Genomic DNA, 23,791 nt, shown 5'->3' on the forward strand with positions numbered 1-23,791 from the left:
CTTTGCGAGTTCCCTCTTTCCCTCTGTCCACCCTTTGCTTCCGCAAAGCTCTCTCGGAATGCAGACTTGAAGACTTTTCATTACAGGGTGAGTTCTATAGGGTAAAGTGATCTGATTTTTCTCTTGTTTAAGAAGGTAAATTTATATATTATATTAAATAGTTAAACCAAGATAGAGAGCTTTGCAAGCTCTCTCCATCCACCCTTTGCATCCGAAGTCAGAGCATAATGCATGTAGGAATCAGCCCGGCTAGCTCAGTCGGTAGAGCATGAGACTCTTAATCTCAGGGTCGGGGGTTCGAGCCCCACGTTGGGCGAGATATGTAATTTTATGTCTCCTTTATTGAAAAAAATAAAAAAAGAAGGAAGGTGCTTACGTTTGGCCTAGGGAATCATAAAAGTCACCATATATTAGAGCAGATTGTATATTTGAAAAACATAGATGGTGAAGAAACAGGAGTGTAGTTCTTTGGAAAAGTGTGTCAAGCAATTTAATTGTTGTAAGACGATTGAGGAATTCTTACAAAACATTTTAGTAGAGGGAGATTTTCAAATCTAACCATAAACCAGTGGACACAACCTAGCAGGGGAACATGTTAACAAAATGCTACCTTAGAATATAAGGAATTAAGTCATATTATTTCCATAAGAGCAATGAAGCCATTGTTTAAGAATGCAACTTTATATGTTTCAGTGGAGCTAAATCTCACCTTCCAACATAAGCAACTAGGGTCTATGATCTCTTTCACCATCAGGCCAGGAGAAATGAAACAATCCAAAAGGGGTAGGTTTTCAATGCTAATCACATGTTACTGGACACAGTCTAACTGAATACAATCTAAATTAAACCCCACTGTCAGACAAGAGCTACTATGGCCCATCATTTCCTTTACCATTTCTAATTGTTTCACGACTCTAGAAATGCAGACTTGGAGACTTCTCGTTATGATCCAAAAAGGGGAGTTTTTCAAATCTTATCACCTGGACAGAAACTAAGGGATTAAAATCAAAACTAGATCTCACTGTGGAACAAGAGCTACTATGGCCCATTATATCCTTCACTGTTTCTGATTGTTTTACGAGTCTAGGAATGCCAACCTGGAGACGTTTCATTACAGGTTGGATTGCTTGAATCTTATAGGGTAAAGTGATATGATTTTTCTCTTCTTTAAGAAGGTAAATTTTATATCATACATTAAGATAGAGAGCTTTGCGAGTTCCCTCTTTCCCTCTGTCCACCCTTTGCTTCCGCAAAGCTCTCTCGGAATGCAGACTTGAAGACTTTTCATTACAGGGTGAATTATACTTTTAATCTCATTGTCGTGGGTTCGAGCCCCACGTTGGGCGAGATGTGTTAACAAAATGCTACCTTAGAATATAAGGAATTAAGTCATATTATTTCCATAAGAGCAATGAAGCCATTGTTTAAGAAGGCAACTTTATATGGTTCAGTGGAGCTAAATCTCACCTTCCAACATAAGCAACTAGGGTCTATGATCTCTTTCACCATCAGGCCAGGAGAAATGAAACAATCCAAAAGGGGTAGGTTTTCAATGATAATCACATGTTACTGGACACAGTCTAACTGAATACAATCTAAATTAAACCCCACTGTCAGACAAGAGCTACTATGGCCCATCATTTCCTTCACCATTTCTAATTGTTTTACGACTCGAGAAATGCAGACTTGGAGACTTCTCGTTATGATCCAAAAAGGGGAGATTTTCAAATCTTATCACCTGGACAGAAACTAAGGGATTAAAATCAAAACTAGATCTCACTGTGGAACAAGAGCTACTATGACCCATTATATCCTTCACTGTTTCTGATTGTTTTACGAGTCTAGGAATGCCAACCTGGAGACGTTTCATTACAGGGTGGATTGCTTGAATCTTATAGGGTAAAGTGATATGATTTGTCTCTTGTTTAAGAAGGTAAATTTTATATCATACATTAAGATAGAGAGCTTTGCGAGTTCCCTCTTTCCCTCTGTCCACCCTTTGCTTCCGCAAAGCTCTCTCGGAATGCAGACTTGAAGACTTTTCATTACAGGGTGAGTTCTATAGGGTAAAGTGATCTGATTTACTCTTGTTTAAGAAGGTAAATTTATATATTATATTAAATAGTTAAACCAAGATAGAGCGCTTTGCAAGCTCTCTCCATCCACCCTTTGCATCCGAAGTCAGAGCATAATGCATGTAGGAATCAGCCCGGCTAGCTCAGTCGGTAGAGCATGAGACTCTTAATCTCAGGGTCGGGGGTTCGAGCCCCACGTTGGGCGAGATATGTAATTTTATGTCTCCTTTATTGAAAAAAATAAAAAAAGAAGGAAGGTGCTTACGTTTGGCCTAGGGAATCATAAAAGTCACTATATATTAGAGCAGATTGTATATTTGAAAAACATAGAAGGTGAAGAAACAGGAGTGTAGTTCTTTGGAAAAGTGTGTCAAGCAATTTAATTGTTGTAAGACGATTGAGGAATTCTTACAAAACATTTTAGTAGAGGGAGATTTTCAAATCTAACCATAAACCAGTGGACACAACCTAGCAGGGGAACATGTTAACAAAATGCTACCTTAGAATATAAGGAATTAAGTCATATTATTTCCATAAGAGCAATGAAGCCATTGTTTAAGAATGCAACTTTATATGTTTCAGTGGAGCTAAATCTCACCTTCCAACATAAGCAACTAGGGTCTATGATCTCTTTCACCATCAGGCCAGGAGAAATGAAACAATCCAAAAGGGTAGGTTTTCAATGCTAATCACATGTTACTGGACACAGTCTAACTGAATACAATCTAAATTAAACCCCACTGTCAGACAAGAGCTACTATGGCCCATCATTTCCTTCACCATTTCTAATTGTTTTACAACTCTAGAAATGCAGACTTGGAGACTTCTCGTTATGATCCAAAAAGGGGAGTTTTTCAAATCTTATCACCTGGACAGAAACTACGGGATTAAAATCAAAACTAGATCTCACTGTGAAACAAGAGCTACTATAGCCCATTATATCCTTCACTGTTTCTGATTGTTTTACGAGTCTAGGAATGCCAACCTGGAGACGTTTCATTACAGGTTGGATTGCTTGAATCTTATAGGGTAAAGTGATATGATTTTTCTCTTCTTTAAGAAGGTAAATTTTATATCATACATTAAGATAGAGAGCTTTGCGAGTTCCCTCTTTCCCTCTGTCCACCCTTTGCTTCCGCAAAGCTCTCTCGGAATGCAGACTTGAAGACTTTTCATTACAGGGTGAATTATACTCTTAATCTCAGGGTCGTGGGTTCGAGCCCCACGTTGGGCGAGATGTGTTAACAAAATGCTACCTTAGAATATAAGGAATTAAGTCATATTATTTCCATAAGAGCAATGAAGCCATTGTTTAAGAAGGCAACTTTATATGGTTCAGTGGAGCTAAATCTCACCTTCCAACATAAGCAACTAGGGTCTATGATCTCTTTCACCATCAGGCCAGGAGAAATGAAACAATCCAAAAGGGGTAGGTTTTCAATGCTAATCACATGTTACTGGACACAGTCTAACTGAATACAATCTAAATTAAACCCCACTGTCAGACAAGAGCTACTATGGCCCATCATTTCCTTCACCATTTCTAATTGTTTTACGACTCTAGAAATGCAGACTTGGAGACTTCTCGTTATGATCCAAAAAGGGGAGATTTTCAAATCTTATCACCTGGACAGAAACTAAGGGATTAAAATCAAAACTAGATCTCACTGTGGAACAAGAGCTACTATGACCCATTATATCCTTCACTGTTTCTGATTGTTTTACGAGTCTAGGAATGCCAACCTGGAGACGTTTCATTACAGGGTGGATTGCTTGAATCTTATAGGGTAAAGTGATATGATTTTTCTCTTGTTTAAGAAGATAAATTTTATATCATACATTAAGATAGAGAGCTTTGCGAGTTCCCTCTTTCCCTCTGTCCACCCTTTGCTTCCGCAAAGCTCTCTCGGAATGCAGACTTGAAGACTTTTCATTACAGGGTGAGTTCTATAGGGTAAAGTGATCTGATTTTTCTCTTGTTTAAGAAGGTAAATTTATATATTATATTAAATAGTTAAACCAAGATAGAGAGCTTTGCAAGCTCTCTCCATCCACCCTTTGCATCCGAAGTCAGAGCATAATGCATGTAGGAATCAGCCCGGCTAGCTCAGTCGGTAGAGCATGAGACTCTTAATCTCAGGGTCGTGGGTTCGAGCCCCACGTTGGGCGAGATATGTAATTTTATGTCTCCTTTATTGAAAAAAATAAAAAAAGAAGGAAGGTGCTTACGTTTGGCCTAGGGAATCATAAAAGTCACCATATATTAGAGCAGATTGTATATTTGAAAAACATAGAAGGTGAAGAAACAGGAGTGTAGTTCTTTGGAAAAGTGTGTCAAGCAATTTAATTGTTGTAAGACGATTGAGGAATTCTTACAAAACATTTTAGTAGAGGGACATTTTCAAATCTAACCATAAACCAGTGGACACAACCTAGCAGGGGAACATGTTAACAAAATGCTACCTTAGAATATAAGGCATTAAGTCATATTATTTCCATAAGAGCAATGAAGCCATTGTTTAAGAATGAAACTTTATATGTTTCAGTGGAGCTAAATCTCACCTTCCAACATAAGCAACTAGGGTCTATGATCTCTTTCACCATCAGGCCAGGAGAAATGAAACAATCCAAAAGGGGTAGGTTTTCAATGCTAATCACATGTTACTGGACACAGTCTAACTGAATACAATCTAAATTAAACCCCACTGTCAGACAAGAGCTACTATGGCCCATCATTTCCTTCACCATTTCTAATTGTTTTACAACTCTAGAAATGCAGACTTGGAGACTTCTCGTTATGATCCAAAAAGGGGAGTTTTTCAAATCTTATCACCTGGACAGAAACTAAGGGATTAAAATCAAAACTAGATCTCACTGTGGAACAAGAGCTACTATGGCCCATTATATCCTTCACTGTTTCTGATTGTTTTACGAGTCTAGGAATGCCAACCTGGAGACGTTTCATTACAGGTTGGATTGCTTGAATCTTATAGGGTACAGTGATATGATTTTTCTCTTGTTTAAGAAGGTAAATTTTATATCATACATTAAGATAGAGAGCTTTGCGAGTTCCCTCTTTCCCTCTGTCCACCCTTTGCTTCCGCAAAGCTCTCTCGGAATGCAGACTTGAAGACTTTTCATTACAGGGTGAATTATACTCTTAATCTCAGGGTCGTGGGTTCGAGCCCCACGTTGGGCGAGATGTGTTAACAAATTGCTACCTTAAAACATAAGGAATTAAGTCATATTATTTCCATAAGAGCAATGAAGCCATTGTTTAAGAAGGCAACTTTATATGGTTCAGTGGAGCTAAATCTCACCTTCCAACATAAGCAACTAGGGTCTATGATCTCTTTCACCATCAGGCCAGGAGAAATGAAACAATCCAAAAGGGGTAGGTTTTCAATGCTAATCACATGTTACTGGACACAGTCTAACTGAATACAATCTAAATTAAACCCCACTGTCAGACAAGAGCTACTATGGCCCATCATTTCCTTCACCATTTCTAATTGTTTTACGACTCTAGAAATGCAGACTTGGAGACTTCTCGTTATGATCCAAAAAGGGGAGATTTTCAAATCTTATCACCTGGACAGAAACTAAGGGATTAAAATCAAAACTAGATCTCACTGTGGAACAAGAGCTACTATGGCCCATTATATCCTTCACTGTTTCTGATTGTTTTACGAGTCTAGGAATGCCAACCTGGAGACGTTTCATTACAGGGTGGATTGCTTGAATCTAATTGGGTAAAGTGATATGATTTTTCTCTTGTTTAAGAAGGTAAATTTTATATCATACATTAAGATAGAGAGCTTTGCGAGTTCCCTCTTTCCCTCTGTCCACCCTTTGCTTCCGCAAAGCTCTCTCGGAATGCAGACTTGAAGACTTTTCATTACAGGGTGAGTTCTATAGGGTAAAGTGATCTGATTTTTCTCTTGTTTAAGAAGGTAAATTTATATATTATATTAAATAGTTAAACCAAGATAGAGAGCTTTGCAAGCTCTCTCCATCCACCCTTTGCATCCGAAGTCAGAGCATAATGCATGTAGGAATCAGCCCGGCTAGCTCAGTCGGTAGAGCATGAGACTCTTAATCTCAGGGTCGTGGGTTCGAGCCCCACGTTGGGCGAGATATGTAATTTTATGTCTCCTTTATTGAAAAAAATAAAAAAAGAAGGAAGGTGCTTACGTTTGGCCTAGGGAATCATAAAAGTCACCATATATTAGAGCAGATTGTATATTTGAAAAACATAGAAGGTGAAGAAACAGGAGTGTAGTTCTTTGGAAAAGTGTGTCAAGCTATTTAATTGTTGTAAGACGATTGAGGAATTCTTACAAAACATTTTAGTAGAGGGAGATTTTCAAATCTAACCATAAACCAGTGGACACAACCTAGCAGGGGAACATGTTAACAAAATGCTACCTTAGAATATAAGGAATTAAGTCATATTATTTCCATAAGAGCAATGAAGCCATTGTTTAAGAAGGCAACTTTATATGGTTCAGTGGAGCTAAATCTCACCTTCCAACATAAGCAACTAGGGTCTATGATCTCTTTCACCATCAGGCCAGGAGAAATGAAACAATCCAAAAGGGGTAGGTTTTCAATGCTAATCACATGTTACTGGACACAGTCTAACTGAATACAATCTAAATTAAACCCCACTGTCAGACAAGAGCTACTATGGCCCATCATTTCCTTCACCATTTCTAATTGTTTTACGGCTCTAGAAATGCAGACTTGGATACTTCTCGTTATGATCCAAAAAGGGGAGATTTTCAAATCTTATCACCTGGACAGAAACTAAGGGATTAAAATCAAAACTAGATCTCACTGTGGAACAAGAGCTACTATGGCCCATTATATCCTTCACTGTTTCTGATTGTTTTACGAGTCTAGGAATGCCAACCTGGAGACTTTTCATTACAGGGTGGATTGCTTGAATCTTATAGGGTAAAGTGATATGATTTTTCTCTTGTTTAAGAAGGTAAATTTTATATCATACATTAAGATAGAGAGCTTTGCGAGTTCCCTCTTTCCCTCTGTCCACCCTTTGCTTCCGCAAAGCTCTCTCGGAATGCAGACTTGAAGACTTTTCATTACAGGGTGAGTTCTATAGGGTAAAGTGATCTGATTTTTCTCTTGTTTAAGAAGGTAAATTTATATATTATATTAAATAGTTAAACCAAGATAGAGAGCTTTGCAAGCTCTCTCCATCCACCCTTTGCATCCGAAGTCAGAGCATAATGCATGTAGGAATCAGCCCGGCTAGCTCAGTCGGTAGAGCATGAGACTCTTAATCTCAGGGTCGTGGGTTCGAGCCCCACGTTGGGCGAGATATGTAATTTTATGTCTCCTTTATTGAAAAAAATAAAAAAAGAAGGAAGGTGCTTACGTTTGGCCTAGGGAATCATAAAAGTCACCATATATTAGAGCAGATTGTATATTTGAAAAACATAGAAGGTGAAGAAACAGGAGTGTAGTTCTTTGGAAAAGTGTGTCAAGCAATTTAATTGTTGTAAGACGATTGAGGAATTCTTACAAAACATTTTAGTAGAGGGAGATTTTCAAATCTAACCATAAACCAGTGGACACAACCTAGCAGGGGAACATGTTAACAAAATGCTACCTTAGAATATAAGGAATTAAGTCATATTATTTCCATAAGAGCAATGAAGCCATTGTTTAAGAAGTCAACTTTATATGGTTCAGTGGAGCTAAATCTCACCTTCCAACATAAGCAACTAGGGTCTATGATCTCTTTCACCATCAGGCCAGGAGAAATGAAACAATCCAAAAGGGGTAGGTTTTCAATGCTAATCACATGTTACTGGACACAGTCTAACTGAATACAATCTAAATTAAACCCCACTGTCACACAAGAGCTACTATGGCCCATCATTTCCTTCACCATTTCTAATTGTTTTACGACTCTAGAAATGCAGACTTGGAGACTTCTCGTTATGATCCAAAAAGGGGAGTTTTTCAAATATTATCACCTGGACAGAAACTAAGGGATTAAAATCAAAACTAGATCTCACTGTGGAACAAGAGCTACTATGGCCCATTATATCCTTCACTGTTTCTGATTGTTTTACGAGTCTAGGAATGCCAACCTGGAGACGTTTCATTACAGGTTGGATTGCTTGAATCTTATAGGGTAAAGTGATATGATTTTTCTCTTGTTTAAGAAGGTAAATTTTATATCATACATTAAGAAAGAGAGCTTTGCGAGTTCCCTCTTTCCCTCTGTCCACCCTTTGCTTCCGCAAAGCTCTCTCGGAATGCAGACTTGAAGACTTTTCATTACAGGGTGAATTATACTCTTAATCTCAGGGTCGTGGGTTCGAGCCCCACGTTGGGCGAGATGTGTTAACAAATTGCTACCTTAGAATATAAGGAATTAAGTCATATTATTTCCATAAGAGCAATGAAGCCATTGTTTAAGAAGGCAACTTTATATGTTTCAGTGGAGCTAAATCTCACCTTCCAACATAAGCAACTAGGGTCTATGATCTCTTTCACCATCAGGCCAGGAGAAATGAAACAATCCAAAAGGGGTAGGTTTTCAATGCTATTTACATGTTACTGGACACAGTCTAACTGAATACAATCTAAATTAAACCCCACTGTCAGACAAGAGCTACTATGGCCCATCATTTCCTTCACCATTTCTAATTGTTTTACGACTCTAGAAATGCAGACTTGGAGACTTCTCGTTATGATCCAAAAAGGGGAGTTTTTCAAATCTTATCACCTGGACAGAAACTAAGGGATTAAAATCAAAACTAGATCTCACTGTGGAACAAGAGCTACTATGGCCCATTATATCCTTCACTGTTTCTGATTGTTTTACGAGTCTAGGAATGCCAACCTGGAGACGTTTCATTACAGGTTGGATTGCTTGAATCTTATAGGGTAAAGTGATATGATTTTTCTCTTGTTTAAGAAGGTAAATTTTATATCATACATTAAGAAAGAGAGCTTTGCGAGTTCCCTCTTTCCCTCTGTCCACCCTTTGCTTCCGCAAAGCTCTCTCGGAATGCAGACTTGAAGACTTTTCATTACAGGGTGAATTATACTCTTAATCTCAGGGTCGTGGGTTCGAGCCCCACGTTGGGCGAGATGTGTTAACAAATTGCTACCTTAGAATATAAGGAATTAAGTCATATTATTTCCATAAGAGCAATGAAGCCATTGTTTAAGAAGGCAACTTTATATGGTTCAGTGGAGCTAAATCTCACCTTCCAACATAAGCAACTAGGGTCTATGATCTCTTTCACCATCAGGCCAGGAGAAATGAAACAATCCAAAAGGGGTAGGTTTTCAATGCTAATCACATGTTACTGGACACAGTCTAACTGAATACAATCTAAATTAAACCCCACTGTCAGACAAGAGCTACTATGGCCCATCATTTCCTTCACCATTTCTAATTGTTTTACGACTCTAGAAATGCAGACTTGGAGACTTCTCGTTATGATCCAAAAAGGGGAGATTTTCAAATCTTATCACCTGGACAGAAACTAAGGGATTAAAATCAAAACTAGATCTCACTGTGGAACAAGAGCTACTATGGCCCATTATATCCTTCACTGTTTCTGATTGTTTTACGAGTCTAGGAATGCCAACCTGGAGACGTTTCATTACAGGGTGGATTGCTTGAATCTTATAGGGTAAAGTGATATGATTTTTCTCTTGTTTAAGAAGGTAAATTTTATATCATACATTAAGATAGAGAGCTTTGCGAGTTCCCTCTTTCCCTCTGTCCACCCTTTGCTTCCGCAAAGCTCTCTCGGAATGCAGACTTGAAGACTTTTCATTACAGGGTGAGTTCTATAGGGTAAAGTGATCTGATTTTTCTCTTGTTTAAGAAGGTAAATTTATATATTATATTAAATAGTTAAACCAAGATAGAGAGCTTTGCAAGCTCTCTCCATCCACCCTTTGCATCCGAAGTCAGAGCATAATGCATGTAGGAATCAGCCCGGCTAGCTCAGTCGGTAGAGCATGAGACTCTTAATCTCAGGGTCGTGGGTTCGAGCCCCACGTTGGGCGAGATATGTAATTTTATGTCTCCTTTATTGAAAAAAATAAAAAAAGAAGGAAGGTGCTTACGTTTGGCCTAGGGAATCATAAAAGTCACCATATATTAGAGCAGATTGTATATTTGAAAAACATAGAAGGTGAAGAAACAGGAGTGTAGTTCTTTGGAAAAGTGTGTCAAGCAATTTAATTGTGGTAAGACGATTGAGGAATTCTTACAAAACATTTTAGTAGAGGGAGATTTTCAAATCTAACCATAAACCAGTGGACACAACCTAGCAGGGGAACATGTTAACAAAATGCTACCTTAGAATATAAGGAATTAAGTCATATTATTTCCATAAGAGCAATGAAGCCATTGTTTAAGAATGCAACTTTATATGGTTCAGTGGAGCTAAATCTCACCTTCCAACATAAGCAACTAGGGTCTATGATCTCTTTCACCATCAGGCCAGGAGAAATGAAACAATCCAAAAGGGGTAGGTTTTCAATGCTAATCACATGTTACTGGACACAGTCTAACTGAATACAATCTAAATTAAACCCCACTGTCAGACAAGAGCTACTATGGCCCATCATTTCCTTCACCATTTCTAATTGTTTTACGACTCTAGAAATGCAGACTTGGAGACTTCTCGTTATGATCCAAAAAGGGGAGATTTTCAAATCTTATCACCTGGACAGAAACTAAGGGATTAAAATCAAAACTAGATCTCACTGTGGAACAAGAGCTACTATGGCCCATTATATCCTTCACTGTTTCTGATTGTTTTATGAGTCTAGGAATGCCAACCTTGAGACGTTTCATTACAGGGTGGATTGCTTGAATCTTACAGGGTAAAGTGATATGATTTTTCTCTTGTTTAAGAAGGTAAATTTTATATCATACATTAAGATAGAGAGCTTTGCGAGTTCCCTCTTTCCCTCTGTCCACCCTTTGCTTCCGCAAAGCTCTCTCGGAATGCAGACTTGAAGACTTTTCATTACAGGGTGAGTTCTATAGGGTAAAGTGATCTGATTTTTCTCTTGTTTAAGAAGGTAAATTTATATATTATATTAAATAGTTAAACCAAGATAGAGAGCTTTGCAAGCTCTCTCCATCCACCCTTTGCATCCGAAGTCAGAGCATAATGCATGTAGGAATCAGCCCGGCTAGCTCAGTCGGTAGAGCATGAGACTCTTAATCTCAGGGTCGTGGGTTCGAGCCCCACGTTGGGCGAGATATGTAATTTTATGTCTCCTTTATTGAAAAAAATAAAAAAAGAAGGAAGGTGCTTACGTTTGGCCTAGGGAATCATAAAAGTCACCATATATTAGAGCAGATTGTATATTTGAAAAACATAGAAGGTGAAGAAACAGGAGTGTAGTTCTTTGGAAAAGTGTGTCAAGCAATTTAATTGTTGTAAGACGATTGAGGAATTCTTACAAAACATTTTAGTAGAGGGAGATTTTCAAATCTAACCATAAACCAGTGGACACAACCTAGCAGGGGAACATGTTAACAAAATGCTACCTTAGAATATAAGGAATTAAGTCATATTATTTCCATAAGAGCAATGAAGCCATTGTTTAAGAATGCAACTTTATATGGTTCAGTGGAGCTAAATCTCACCTTCCAACATAAGCAACTAGGGTCTATGATCTCTTTCACCATCAGGCCAGGAGAAATGAAACAATCCAAAAGGGGTAGGTTTTCAATGCTAATCACATGTTACTGGACACAGTCTAACTGAATACAATCTAAATTAAACACCACTGTCAGACAAGAGCTACTATGGCCCATCATTTCCTTCACCATTTCTAATTGTTTTACGACTCTAGAAATGCAGACTTGGAGACTTCTCGTTATGATCCAAAAAGGGGAGATTTTCAAATCTTATCACCTGGACAGAAACTAAGGGATTAAAATCAAAACTAGATCTCACTGTGGAACAAGAGCTACTATGGCCCATTATATCCTTCACTGTTTCTGATTGTTTTATGAGTCTAGGAATGCCAACCTTGAGACGTTTCATTACAGGGTGGATTGCTTGAATCTTATAGGGTAAAGTGATATGATTTTTCTCTTGTTTAAGAAGGTAAATTTTATATCATACATTAAGATAGAGAGCTTTGCGAGTTCCCTCTTTCCCTCTGTCCACCCTTTGCTTCCGCAAAGCTCTCTCGGAATGCAGACTTGAAGACTTTTCATTACAGGGTGAGTTCTATAGGGTAAAGTGATCTGATTTTTCTCTTGTTTAAGAAGGTAAATTTATATATTATATTAAATAGTTAAACCAAGATAGAGAGCTTTGCAAGCTCTCTCCATCCACCCTTTGCATCCGAAGTCAGAGCATAATGCATGTAGGAATCAGCCCGGCTAGCTCAGTCGGTAGAGCATGAGACTCTTAATCTCAGGGTCGTGGGTTCGAGCCCCACGTTGGGCGAGATATGTAATTTTATGTCTCCTTTATTGAAAAAAATAAAAAAAGAAGGAAGGTGCTTACGTTTGGCCTAGGGAATCATAAAAGTCACCATATATTAGAGCAGATTGTATATTTGAAAAACATAGAAGGTGAAGAAACAGGAGTGTAGTTCTTTGGAAAAGTGTGTCAAGCAATTTAATTGTTGTAAGACGATTGAGGAATTCTTACAAAACATTTTAGTAGAGGGAGATTTTCAAATCTAACCATAAACCAGTGGACACAACCTAGCAGGGGAACATGTTAACAAAATGCTACCTTAGAATATAAGGAATTAAGTCATATTATTTCCATAAGAGCAATGAAGCCATTGTTTAAGAATGCAACTTTATATGGTTCAGTGGAGCTAAATCTCACCTTCCAACATAAGCAACTAGGGTCTATGATCTCTTTCACCATCAGGCCAGGAGAAATGAAACAATCCAAAAGGGGTAGGTTTTCAAAGCTAATCACATGTTACTGGACACAGTCTAACTGAATACAATCTAAATTAAACCCCACTGTCAGACAAGAGCTACTATGGCCCATCATTTCCTTCACCATTTCTAATTGTTTTACGACTCTAGAAATGCAGACTTGGAGACTTCTCGTTATGATCCAAAAAGGGGAGATTTTCAAATCTTATCACCTGGACAGAAACTAAGGGATTAAAATCAAAACTAGATCTCACTGTGGAACAAGAGCTACTATGGCCCATTATATCCTTCACTGTTTCTGATTGTTTTACGAGTCTAGGAATGCCAACCTTGAGACGTTTCATTACAGGGTGGATTGCTTGAATCTTATAGGGTAAAGTGATATGATTTTTCTCTTGTTTAAGAAGGTAAATTTTATATCATACATTAAGATAGAGAGCTTTGCGAGTTCCCTCTTTCCCTCTGTCCACCCTTTGCTTCCGCAAAGCTCTCTCGGAATGCAGACTTGAAGACTTTTCATTACAGGGTGAGTTCTATAGGGTAAAGTGATCTGATTTTTCTCTTGTTTAAGAAGGTAAATTTATATATTATATTAAATAGTTAAACCAAGATAGAGAGCTTTGCAAGCTCTCTCCATCCACCCTTTGCATCCGAAGTCAGAGCATAATGCATGTAGGAATCAGCCCGGCTAGCTCAGTCGGTAGAGCATGAGACTCTTAATCTCAGGGTCGTGGGTTCGAGCCCCACGTTGGGCGAGATATGTAATTTTATGTCTCCTTTATTGAAAAAAATAAAAAAAGAAGGAAGGTGCTTACGTTTGGCCTAGGGAATCATAAAAGTCACCATATATTAGAGCAGATTGTATATTTGAAAAACATAGAAGGTGAAGAAACAGGAGTGTAGTTCTTTGGAAAAGTGTGTCAAGCAATTTAATTGTTGTAAGACGATTGAGGAATTCTTACAAAACATTTTAGTAGAGGGAGATTTTCAAATCTAACCATAAACCAGTGGACACAACCTAGCAGGGGAACATGTTAACAAAATGCTACCTTAGAATATAAGGAATTAAGTCATATTATTTCCATAAGAGCAATGAAGCCATTGTTTAAGAATGCAACTTTATATGGTTCAGTGGAGCTAAATCTCACCTTCCAACATAAGCAACTAGGGTCTATGATCTCTTTCACCATCAGGCCAGGAGAAATGAAACAATCCAAAAGGGGTAGGTTTTCAATGCTAATCACATGTTACTGGACACAGTCTAACTGAATACAATCTAAATTAAACCCCACTGTCAGACAAGAGCTACTATGGCCCATCATTTCCTTCACCATTTCTAATTGTTTTACGACTCTAGAAATGCAGACTTGGAGACTTCTCGTTATGATCCAAAAAGGGGAGATTTTCAAATCTTATCACCTGGACAGAAACTAAGGGATTAAAATCAAAACTAGATCTCACTGTGGAACAAGAGCTACTATGGCCCATTATATCCTTCACTGTTTCTGATTGTTTTACGAGTCTAGGAATGCCAACCTGGAGACGTTTCATTACAGGGTGGATTGCTTGAATCTTATAGGGTAAAGTGATATGATTTTTCTCTTGTTTAAGAAGGTAAATTTTATATCATACATTAAGATAGAGAGCTTTGCGAGTTCCCTCTTTCCCTCTGTCCACCCTTTGCTTCCGCAAAGCTCTCTCGGAATGCAGACTTGAAGACTTTTCATTACAGGGTGAGTTCTATAGGGTAAAGTGATCTGATTTTTCTCTTGTTTAAGAAGGTAAATTTATATATTATATTAAATAGTTAAACCAAGATAGAGAGCTTTGCAAGCTCTCTCCATCCACCCTTTGCATCCGAAGTCAGAGCATAATGCATGTAGGAATCAGCCCGGCTAGCTCAGTCGGTAGAGCATGAGACTCTTAATCTCAGGGTCGTGGGTTCGAGCCCCACGTTGGGCGAGATATGTAATTTTATGTCTCCTTTATTGAAAAAAATAAAAAAAGAAGGAAGGTGCTTACGTTTGGCCTAGGGAATCATAAAAGTCACCATATATTAGAGCAGATTGTATATTTGAAAAACATAGAAGGTGAAGAAACAGGAGTGTAGTTCTTTGGAAAAGTGTGTCAAGCAATTTAATTGTTGTAAGACGATTGAGGAATTCTTACAAAACATTTTAGTAGAGGGACATTTTCAAATCTAACCATAAACCAGTGGACACAACCTAGCAGGGGAACATGTTAACAAAATGCTACCTTAGAATATAAGGAATTAAGTCATATTATTTCCATAAGAGCAATGAAGCCATTGTTTAAGAATGCAACTTTATATGGTTCAGTGGAGCTAAATCTCACCTTCCAACATAAGCAACTAGGGTCTATGATCTCTTTCACCATCAGGCCAGGAGAAATGAAACAATCCAAAAGGGGTAGGTTTTCAATGCTAATCACATGTTACTGGACACAGTCTAACTGAATACAATCTAAATTAAACCCCACTGTCAGACAAGAGCTACTATGGCCCATCATTTCCTTCACCATTTCTAATTGTTTTACGACTCTAGAAATGCAGACTTGGAGACTTCTCGTTATGATCCAAAAAGGGGAGATTTTCAAATCTTATCACCTGGACAGAAACTAAGGGATTAAAATCAAAACTAGATCTCACTGTGGAACAAGAGCTACTATGGCCCATTATATCCTTCACTGTTTCTGATTGTTTTACGAGTCTAGGAATGCCAACCTTGAGACGTTTCATTACAGGGTGGATTGCTTGAATCTTATAGGGTAAAGTGATATGATTTTTCTCTTGTTTAAGAAGGTAAATTTTATATCATACATTAAGATAGAGAGCTTTGCGAGTTCCCTCTTTCCCTCTGTCCACCCTTTGCTTCCGCAAAGCTCTCTCGGAATGCAGACTTGAAGACTTTTCATTACAGGGTGAGTTCTATAGGGTAAAGTGATCTGATTTTTCTCTTGTTTAAGAAGGTAAATTTATATATTATATTAAATAGTTAAACCAAGATAGAGAGCTTTGCAAGCTCTCTCCATCCACCCTTTGCATCCGAAGTCAGAGCATAATGCATGTAGGAATCAGCCCGGCTAGCTCAGTCGGTAGAGCATGAGACTCTTAATCTCAGGGTCGTGGGTTCGAGCCCCACGTTGCGCGAGATATGTAATTTTATGTCTCCTTTATTGAAAAAAATAAAAAAAGAAGGAAGGTGCTTACGTTTGGCCTAGGGAATCATAAAAGTCACCATATATTAGAGCAGATTGTATATTTGAAAAACATAGAAGGTGAAGAAACAGGAGTGTAGTTCTTTGGAAAAGTGTGTCAAGCAATTTAATTGTTGTAAGACGATTGAGGAATTCTTACAAAACATTTTAGTAGAGGGAGATTTTCAAATCTAACCATAAACCAGTGGACACAACCTAGCAGGGGAACATGTTAACAAAATGCTACCTTAGAATATAAGGAATTAAGTCATATTATTTCCATAAGAGCAATGAAGCCATTGTTTAAGAATGCAACTTTATATGGTTCAGTGGAGCTAAATCTCACCTTCCAACATAAGCAACTAGGGTCTATGATCTCTTTCACCATCAGGCCAGGAGAAATGAAACAATCCAAAAGGGGTAGGTTTTCAATGCTAATCACATGTTACTGGACACAGTCTAACTGAATACAATCTAAATTAAACCCCACTGTCAGACAAGAGCTACTATGGCCCATCATTTCCTTCACCATTTCTAATTGTTTTACGACTCTAGAAATGCAGACTTGGAGACTTCTCGTTATGATCCAAAAAGGGGAGATTTTCAAATCTTATCACCTGGACAGAAACTAAGGGATTAAAATCAAAACTAGATCTCACTGTGGAACAAGAGCTACTATGGCCCATTATATCCTTCACTGTTTCTGATTGTTTTACGAGTCTAGGAATGCCAACCTGGAGACGTTTCATTACAGGGTGGATTGCTTGAATCTTATAGGGTAAAGTGATATGATTTTTCTCTTGTTTAAGAAGGTAAATTTTATATCATACATTAAGATAGAGAGCTTTGCGAGTTCCCTCTTTCCCTCTGTCCACCCTTTGCTTCCGCAAAGCTCTCTCGGAATGCAGACTTGAAGACTTTTCATTACAGGGTGAGTTCTATAGGGTAAAGTGATCTGATTTTTCTCTTGTTTAAGAAGGTAAATTTATATATTATATTAAATAGTTAAACCAAGATAGAGAGCTTTGCAAGCTCTCTCCATCCACCCTTTGCATCCGAAGTCAGAGCATAATGCATGTAGGAATCAGCCCGGCTAGCTCAGTCGGTAGAGCATGAGACTCTTAATCTCAGGGTCGTGGGTTCGAGCCCCACGTTGGGCGAGATATGTAATTTTATGTCTCCTTTATTGAAAAAAATAAAAAAAGAAGGAAGGTGCTTACGTTTGGCCTAGGGAATCATAAAAGTCACCATATATTAGAGCAGATTGTATATTTGAAAAACATAGAAGGTGAAGAAACAGGAGTGTAGTTCTTTGGAAAAGTGTGTCAAGCAATTTAATTGTTGTAAGACGATTGAGGAATTCTTACAAAACATTTTAGTAGAGGGACATTTTCAAATCTAACCATAAACCAGTGGACACAACCTAGCAGGGGAACATGTTAACAAAATGCTACCTTAGAATATAAGGAATTAAGTCATATTATTTCCATAAGAGCAATGAAGCCATTGTTTAAGAAGGCAACTTTATATGGTTCAGTGGAGCTAAATCTCACCTTCCAACATAAGCAACTAGGGTCTATGATCTCTTTCACCATCAGGCCAGGAGAAATGAAACAATCCAAAAGGGGTAGGTTTTCAATGCTAATCACATGTTACTGGACACAGTCTAACTGAATACAATCTAAATTAAACCCCACTGTCAGACAAGAGCTACTATGGCCCATCATTTCCTTCACCATTTCTAATTGTTTTACGACTCTAGAAATGCAGACTTGGAGACTTCTCGTTATGATCCAAAAAGGGGAGATTTTCAAATCTTATCACCTGGACAGAAACTAAGGGATTAAAATCAAAACTAGATCTCACTGTGGAACAAGAGCTACTATGGCCCATTATATCCTTCACTGTTTCTGATTGTTTTACGAGTCTAGGAATGCCAACCTGGAGACGTTTCATTACAGGTTGGATTGCTTGAATCTTATAGGGTACAGTGATATGATTTTTCTCTTGTTTAAGAAGGTAAATTTTATATCATACATTAAGATAGAGAGCTTTGCGAGTTCCCTCTTTCCCTCTGTCCACCCTTTGCTTCCGCAAAGCTCTCTCGGAATGCAGACTTGAAGACTTTTCATTACAGGGTGAATTATACTCTTAATCTCAGGGTCGTGGGTTCGAGCCCCACGTTGGGCGAGATGTGTTAACAAATTGCTACCTTAGAATATAAGGAATTAAGTCATATTATTTCCATAAGAGCAATGACGCCATTGTTTAAGAAGGCAACTTTATATGGTTCAGTGGAGCTAAATCTCACCTTCCAACATAAGCAACTAGGGTTTATGATCTCTTTCACCATCAGGCCAGGAGAAATGAAACAATCCAAAAGGGGTAGGTTTTCAATGCTAATCACATGTTACTGGACACAGTCTAACTGAATACAATCTAAATTAAACCCCACTGTCAGACAAGAGCTACTATGGCCCATCATTTCCTTCACCATTTCTAATTGTTTTACGACTCTAGAAATGCAGACTTGGAGACTTCTCGTTATGATCCAAAAAGGGGAGATTTTCAAATCTTATCACCTGGACAGAAACTAAGGGATTAAAATCAAAACTAGATCTCACTGTGGAACAAGAGCTACTATGGCCCATTATATCCTTCACTGTTTCTGATTGTTTTATGAGTCTAGGAATGCCAACCTTGAGACGTTTCATTACAGGGTGGATTGCTTGAATCTTATAGGGTAAAGTGATATGATTTTTCTCTTGTTTAAGAAGGTAAATTTTATATCATACATTAAGATAGAGAGCTTTGCGAGTTCCCTCTTTCCCTCTGTCCACCCTTTGCTTCCGCAAAGCTCTCTCGGAATGCAGACTTGAAGACTTTTCATTACAGGGTGAGTTCTATAGGGTAAAGTGATCTGATTTTTCTCTTGTTTAAGAAGGTAAATTTATATATTATATTAAATAGTTAAACCAAGATAGAGAGCTTTGCAAGCTCTCTCCATCCACCCTTTGCATCCGAAGTCAGAGCATAATGCATGTAGGAATCAGCCCGGCTAGCTCAGTCGGTAGAGCATGAGACTCTTAATCTCAGGGTCGTGGGTTCGAGCCCCACGTTGGGCGAGATATGTAATTTTATGTCTCCTTTATTGAAAAAAATAAAAAAAGAAGGAAGGTGCTTACGTTTGGCCTAGGGAATCATAAAAGTCACCATATATTAGAGCAGATTGTATATTTGAAAAACATAGAAGGTGAAGAAACAGGAGTGTAGTTCTTTGGAAAAGTGTGTCAAGCTATTTAATTGTTGTAAGACGATTGAGGAATTCTTACAAAACATTTTAGTAGAGGGAGATTTTCAAATCTAACCATAAACCAGTGGACACAACCTAGCAGGGGAACATGTTAACAAAATGCTACCTTAGAATATAAGGAATTAAGTCATATTATTTCCATAAGAGCAATGAAGCCATTGTTTAAGAATGCAACTTTATATGGTTCAGTGGAGCTAAATCTCACCTTCCAACATAAGCAACTAGGGTCTATGATCTCTTTCACCATCAGGCCAGGAGAAATGAAACAATCCAAAAGGGGTAGGTTTTCAATGCTAATCACATGTTACTGGACACAGTCTAACTGAATACAATCTAAATTAAACCCCACTGTCAGACAAGAGCTACTATGGCCCATCATTTCCTTCACCATTTCTAATTGTTTTACGACTCTAGAAATGCAGACTTGGAGACTTCTCGTTATGATCCAAAAAGGGGAGATTTTCAAATCTTATCACCTGGACAGAAACTAAGGGATTAAAATCAAAACTAGATCTCACTGTGGAACAAGAGCTACTATGGCCCATTATATCCTTCACTGTTTCTGATTGTTTTATGAGTCTAGGAATGCCAACCTTGAGACGTTTCATTACAGGGTGGATTGCTTGAATCTTATAGGGTAAAGTGATATGATTTTTCTCTTGTTTAAGAAGGTAAATTTTATATCATACATTAAGATAGAGAGCTTTGCGAGTTCCCTCTTTCCCTCTGTCCACCCTTTGCTTCCGCAAAGCTCTCTCGGAATGCAGACTTGAAGACTTTTCATTACAGGGTGAGTTCTATAGGGTAAAGTGATCTGATTTTTCTCTTGTTTAAGAAGGTAAATTTATATATTATATTAAATAGTTAAACCAAGATAGAGAGCTTTGCAAGCTCTCTCCATCCACCCTTTGCATCCGAAGTCAGAGCATAATGCATGTAGGAATCAGCCCGGCTAGCTCAGTCGGTAGAGCATGAGACTCTTAATCTCAGGGTCGTGGGTTCGAGCCCCACGTTGGGCGAGATATGTAATTTTATGTCTCCTTTATTGAAAAAAATAAAAAAAGAAGGAAGGTGCTTACGTTTGGCCTAGGGAATCATAAAAGTCACCATATATTAGAGCAGATTGTATATTTGAAAAACATAGAAGGTGAAGAAACAGGAGTGTAGTTCTTTGGAAAAGTGTGTCAAGCAATTTAATTGTTGTAAGACGATTGAGGAATTCTTACAAAATATTTTAGTAGAGGGAGATTTTCAAATCTAACCATAAACCAGTGGACACAACCTAGCAGGGGAACATGTTAACAAAATGCTACCTTAGAATATAAGGAATTAAGTCATATTATTTCCATAAGAGCAATGAAGCCATTGTTTAAGAATGCAACTTTATATGGTTCAGTGGAGCTAAATCTCACCTTCCAACATAAGCAACTAGGGTCTATGATCTCTTTCACCATCAGGCCAGGAGAAATGAAACAATCCAAAAGGGGTAGGTTTTCAATGCTAATCACATGTTACTGGACACAGTCTAACTGAATACAATCTAAATTAAACCCCACTGTCAGACAAGAGCTACTATGGCCCATCATTTCCTTCACCATTTCTAATTGTTTTACGACTCTAGAAATGCAGACTTGGAGACTTCTCGTTATGATCCAAAAAGGGGAGATTTTCAAATCTTATCACCTGGACAGAAACTAAGGGATTAAAATCAAAACTAGATCTCACTGTGGAACAAGAGCTACTATGGCCCATTATATCCTTCACTGTTTCTGATTGTTTTACGAGTCTAGGAATGCCAACCTTGAGACGTTTCATTACAGGGTGGATTGCTTGAATCTTATAGGGTAAAGTGATATGATTTTTCTCTTGTTTAAGAAGGTAAATTTTATATCATACATTAAGATAGAGAGCTTTGCGAGTTCCCTCTTTCCCTCTGTCCACCCTTTGCTTCCGCAAAGCTCTCTCGGAATGCAGACTTGAAGACTTTTCATTACAGGGTGAGTTCTATAGGGTAAAGTGATCTGATTTTTCTCTTGTTTAAGAAGGTAAATTTATATATTATATTAAATAGTTAAACCAAGATAGAGAGCTTTGCAAGCTCTCTCCATCCACCCTTTGCATCCGAAGTCAGAGCATAATGCATGTAGGAATCAGCCCGGCTAGCTCAGTCGGTAGAGCATGAGACTCTTAATCTCAGGGTCGTGGGTTCGAGCCCCACGTTGGGCGAGATATGTAATTTTATGTCTCCTTTATTGAAAAAAATAAAAAAAGAAGGAAGGTGCTTACGTTTGGCCTAGGGAATCATAAAAGTCACCATATATTAGAGCAGATTGTATATTTGAAAAACATAGAAGGTGAAGAAACAGGAGTGTAGTTCTTTGGAAAAGTGTGTCAAGCAATTTAATTGTTGTAAGACGATTGAGGAATTCTTACAAAACATTTTAGTAGAGGGACATTTTCAAATCTAACCATAAACCAGTGGACACAACCTAGCAGGGGCACATGTTAACAAAATGCTACCTTAGAATATAAGGAATTAAGTCATATTATTTCCATAAGAGCAATGAAGCCATTGTTTAAGAATGCAACTTTATATGTTTCAGTGGAGCTAAATCTCACCTTCCAACATAAGCAACTAGGGTCTATGATCTCTTTCACCATCAGGCCAGGAGAAATGAAACAATCCAAAAGGGGTAGGTTTTCAATGCTAATCACATGTTACTGGACACAGTCTAACTGAATACAATCTAAATTAAACCCCACTGTCAGACAAGAGCTACTATGGCCCATCATTTCCTTCACCATTTCTAATTGTTTTACGACTCTAGAAATGCAGACTTGGAGACTTCTCGTTATGATCCAAAAAGGGGAGTTTTTCAAATCTTATCACCTGGACAGAAACTAAGGGATTAAAATCAAAACTAGATCTCACTGTGGAACAAGAGCTACTATGGCCCATTATATCCTTCACTGTTTCTGATTGTTTTACGAGTCTAGGAATGCCAACCTGGAGACTTTTCATTACAGGGTGGATTGCTTGAATCTTATAGGGTAAAGTGATATGATTTTTCTCTTGTTTAAGAAGGTAAATTTTATATCATACATTAAGATAGAGAGCTTTGCGAGTTCCCTCTTTCCCTCTGTCCACCCTTTGCTTCCGCAAAGCTCTCTCGGAATGCAGACTTGAAGACTTTTCATTACAGGGTGAGTTCTATAGGGTAAAGTGATCTGATTTTTCTCTTGTTTAAGAAGGTAAATTTATATATTATATTAAATAGTTAAACCAAGATAGAGAGCTTTGCAAGCTCTCTCCATCCACCCTTTGCATCCGAAGTCAGAGCATAATGCATGTAGGAATCAGCCCGGCTAGCTCAGTCGGTAGAGCATGAGACTCTTAATCTCAGGGTCGTGGGTTCGAGCCCCACGTTGGGCGAGAGATGTAATTTTATGTCTCCTTTATTGAAAAAAATAAAAAAAGAAGGAAGGTGCTTACGTTTGGCCTAGGGAATCATAAAAGTCACCATATATTAGAGCAGATTGTATATTTGAAAAACATAGAAGGTGAAGAAACAGGAGTGTAGTTCTTTGGAAAAGTGTGTCAAGCAATTTAATTGTTGTAAGACGATTGAGGAATTCTTACAAAACATTTTAGTAGAGGGAGATTTTCAAATCTAACCATAAACCAGTGGACACAACCTAGCAGGGGAACATGTTAACAAAATGCTACCTTAGAATATAAGGAATTAAGTCATATTATTTCCATAAGAGCAATGAAGCCATTGTTTAAGAAGGCAACTTTATATGGTTCAGTGGAGCTAAATCTCACCTTCCAACATAAGCAACTAGGGTCTATGATCTCTTTCACCATCAGGCCAGGAGAAATGAAACAATCCAAAAGGGGTAGGTTTTCAATGCTAATCACATGTTACTGGACACAGTCTAACTGAATACAATCTAAATTAAACCCCACTGTCAGACAAGAGCTACTATGGCCCATCATTTCCTTCACCATTTCTAATTGTTTTACGACTCTAGAAATGCAGACTTGGATACTTCTCGTTATGATCCAAAAAGGGGAGATTTTCAAATCTTATCACATGGACAGAAACTAAGGGATTAAAATCAAAACTAGATCTCACTGTGGAACAAGAGCTACTATGGCCCATTATATCCTTCACTGTTTCTGATTGTTTTACGAGTCTAGGAATGCCAACCTGGAGACTTTTCATTACAGGGTGGATTGCTTGAATCTTATAG

The 23,791-nt window shown here is 38.0% G+C and overlaps 13 non-coding genes across 13 annotated transcripts; all 13 read left to right on the forward strand.

Annotated features, from left to right (window-relative positions):
* The first annotated feature begins 4,171 nt into the window (after positions 1-4,171).
* TRNAK-CUU (transfer RNA lysine (anticodon CUU)) lies at positions 4,172-4,244 on the forward strand. The gene has a single exon. It is a non-coding gene; the product is annotated as a tRNA-Lys (tRNA).
* Positions 4,245-6,136: 1,892 nt separating this feature from the next.
* Positions 6,137-6,209, forward strand: TRNAK-CUU (transfer RNA lysine (anticodon CUU)). The gene has a single exon. It is a non-coding gene; the product is annotated as a tRNA-Lys (tRNA).
* A 1,134-nt stretch (positions 6,210-7,343) lies between these two features.
* On the forward strand, positions 7,344-7,416 carry TRNAK-CUU (transfer RNA lysine (anticodon CUU)). The gene has a single exon. It is a non-coding gene; the product is annotated as a tRNA-Lys (tRNA).
* A 2,650-nt stretch (positions 7,417-10,066) lies between these two features.
* Positions 10,067-10,139, forward strand: TRNAK-CUU (transfer RNA lysine (anticodon CUU)). The gene has a single exon. It is a non-coding gene; the product is annotated as a tRNA-Lys (tRNA).
* A 1,134-nt stretch (positions 10,140-11,273) lies between these two features.
* TRNAK-CUU (transfer RNA lysine (anticodon CUU)) lies at positions 11,274-11,346 on the forward strand. The gene has a single exon. It is a non-coding gene; the product is annotated as a tRNA-Lys (tRNA).
* A 1,134-nt stretch (positions 11,347-12,480) lies between these two features.
* Positions 12,481-12,553, forward strand: TRNAK-CUU (transfer RNA lysine (anticodon CUU)). The gene has a single exon. It is a non-coding gene; the product is annotated as a tRNA-Lys (tRNA).
* Positions 12,554-13,687: 1,134 nt separating this feature from the next.
* Positions 13,688-13,760, forward strand: TRNAK-CUU (transfer RNA lysine (anticodon CUU)). Its single transcript has one exon. It is a non-coding gene; the product is annotated as a tRNA-Lys (tRNA).
* A 1,134-nt stretch (positions 13,761-14,894) lies between these two features.
* TRNAK-CUU (transfer RNA lysine (anticodon CUU)) lies at positions 14,895-14,967 on the forward strand. The gene has a single exon. It is a non-coding gene; the product is annotated as a tRNA-Lys (tRNA).
* A 2,341-nt stretch (positions 14,968-17,308) lies between these two features.
* Positions 17,309-17,381, forward strand: TRNAK-CUU (transfer RNA lysine (anticodon CUU)). Its single transcript has one exon. It is a non-coding gene; the product is annotated as a tRNA-Lys (tRNA).
* A 1,892-nt stretch (positions 17,382-19,273) lies between these two features.
* TRNAK-CUU (transfer RNA lysine (anticodon CUU)) lies at positions 19,274-19,346 on the forward strand. Its single transcript has one exon. It is a non-coding gene; the product is annotated as a tRNA-Lys (tRNA).
* Positions 19,347-20,480: 1,134 nt separating this feature from the next.
* Positions 20,481-20,553, forward strand: TRNAK-CUU (transfer RNA lysine (anticodon CUU)). Its single transcript has one exon. It is a non-coding gene; the product is annotated as a tRNA-Lys (tRNA).
* A 1,134-nt stretch (positions 20,554-21,687) lies between these two features.
* Positions 21,688-21,760, forward strand: TRNAK-CUU (transfer RNA lysine (anticodon CUU)). Its single transcript has one exon. It is a non-coding gene; the product is annotated as a tRNA-Lys (tRNA).
* Positions 21,761-22,894: 1,134 nt separating this feature from the next.
* Positions 22,895-22,967, forward strand: TRNAK-CUU (transfer RNA lysine (anticodon CUU)). The gene has a single exon. It is a non-coding gene; the product is annotated as a tRNA-Lys (tRNA).
* The last annotated feature ends 824 nt before the right edge of the window (positions 22,968-23,791 follow it).

This window comes from Pelobates fuscus, chromosome 2 (genome assembly GCF_036172605.1).
Source record: "Pelobates fuscus isolate aPelFus1 chromosome 2, aPelFus1.pri, whole genome shotgun sequence".
Classification (NCBI taxonomy): domain Eukaryota; kingdom Metazoa; phylum Chordata; class Amphibia; order Anura; family Pelobatidae; genus Pelobates; species Pelobates fuscus.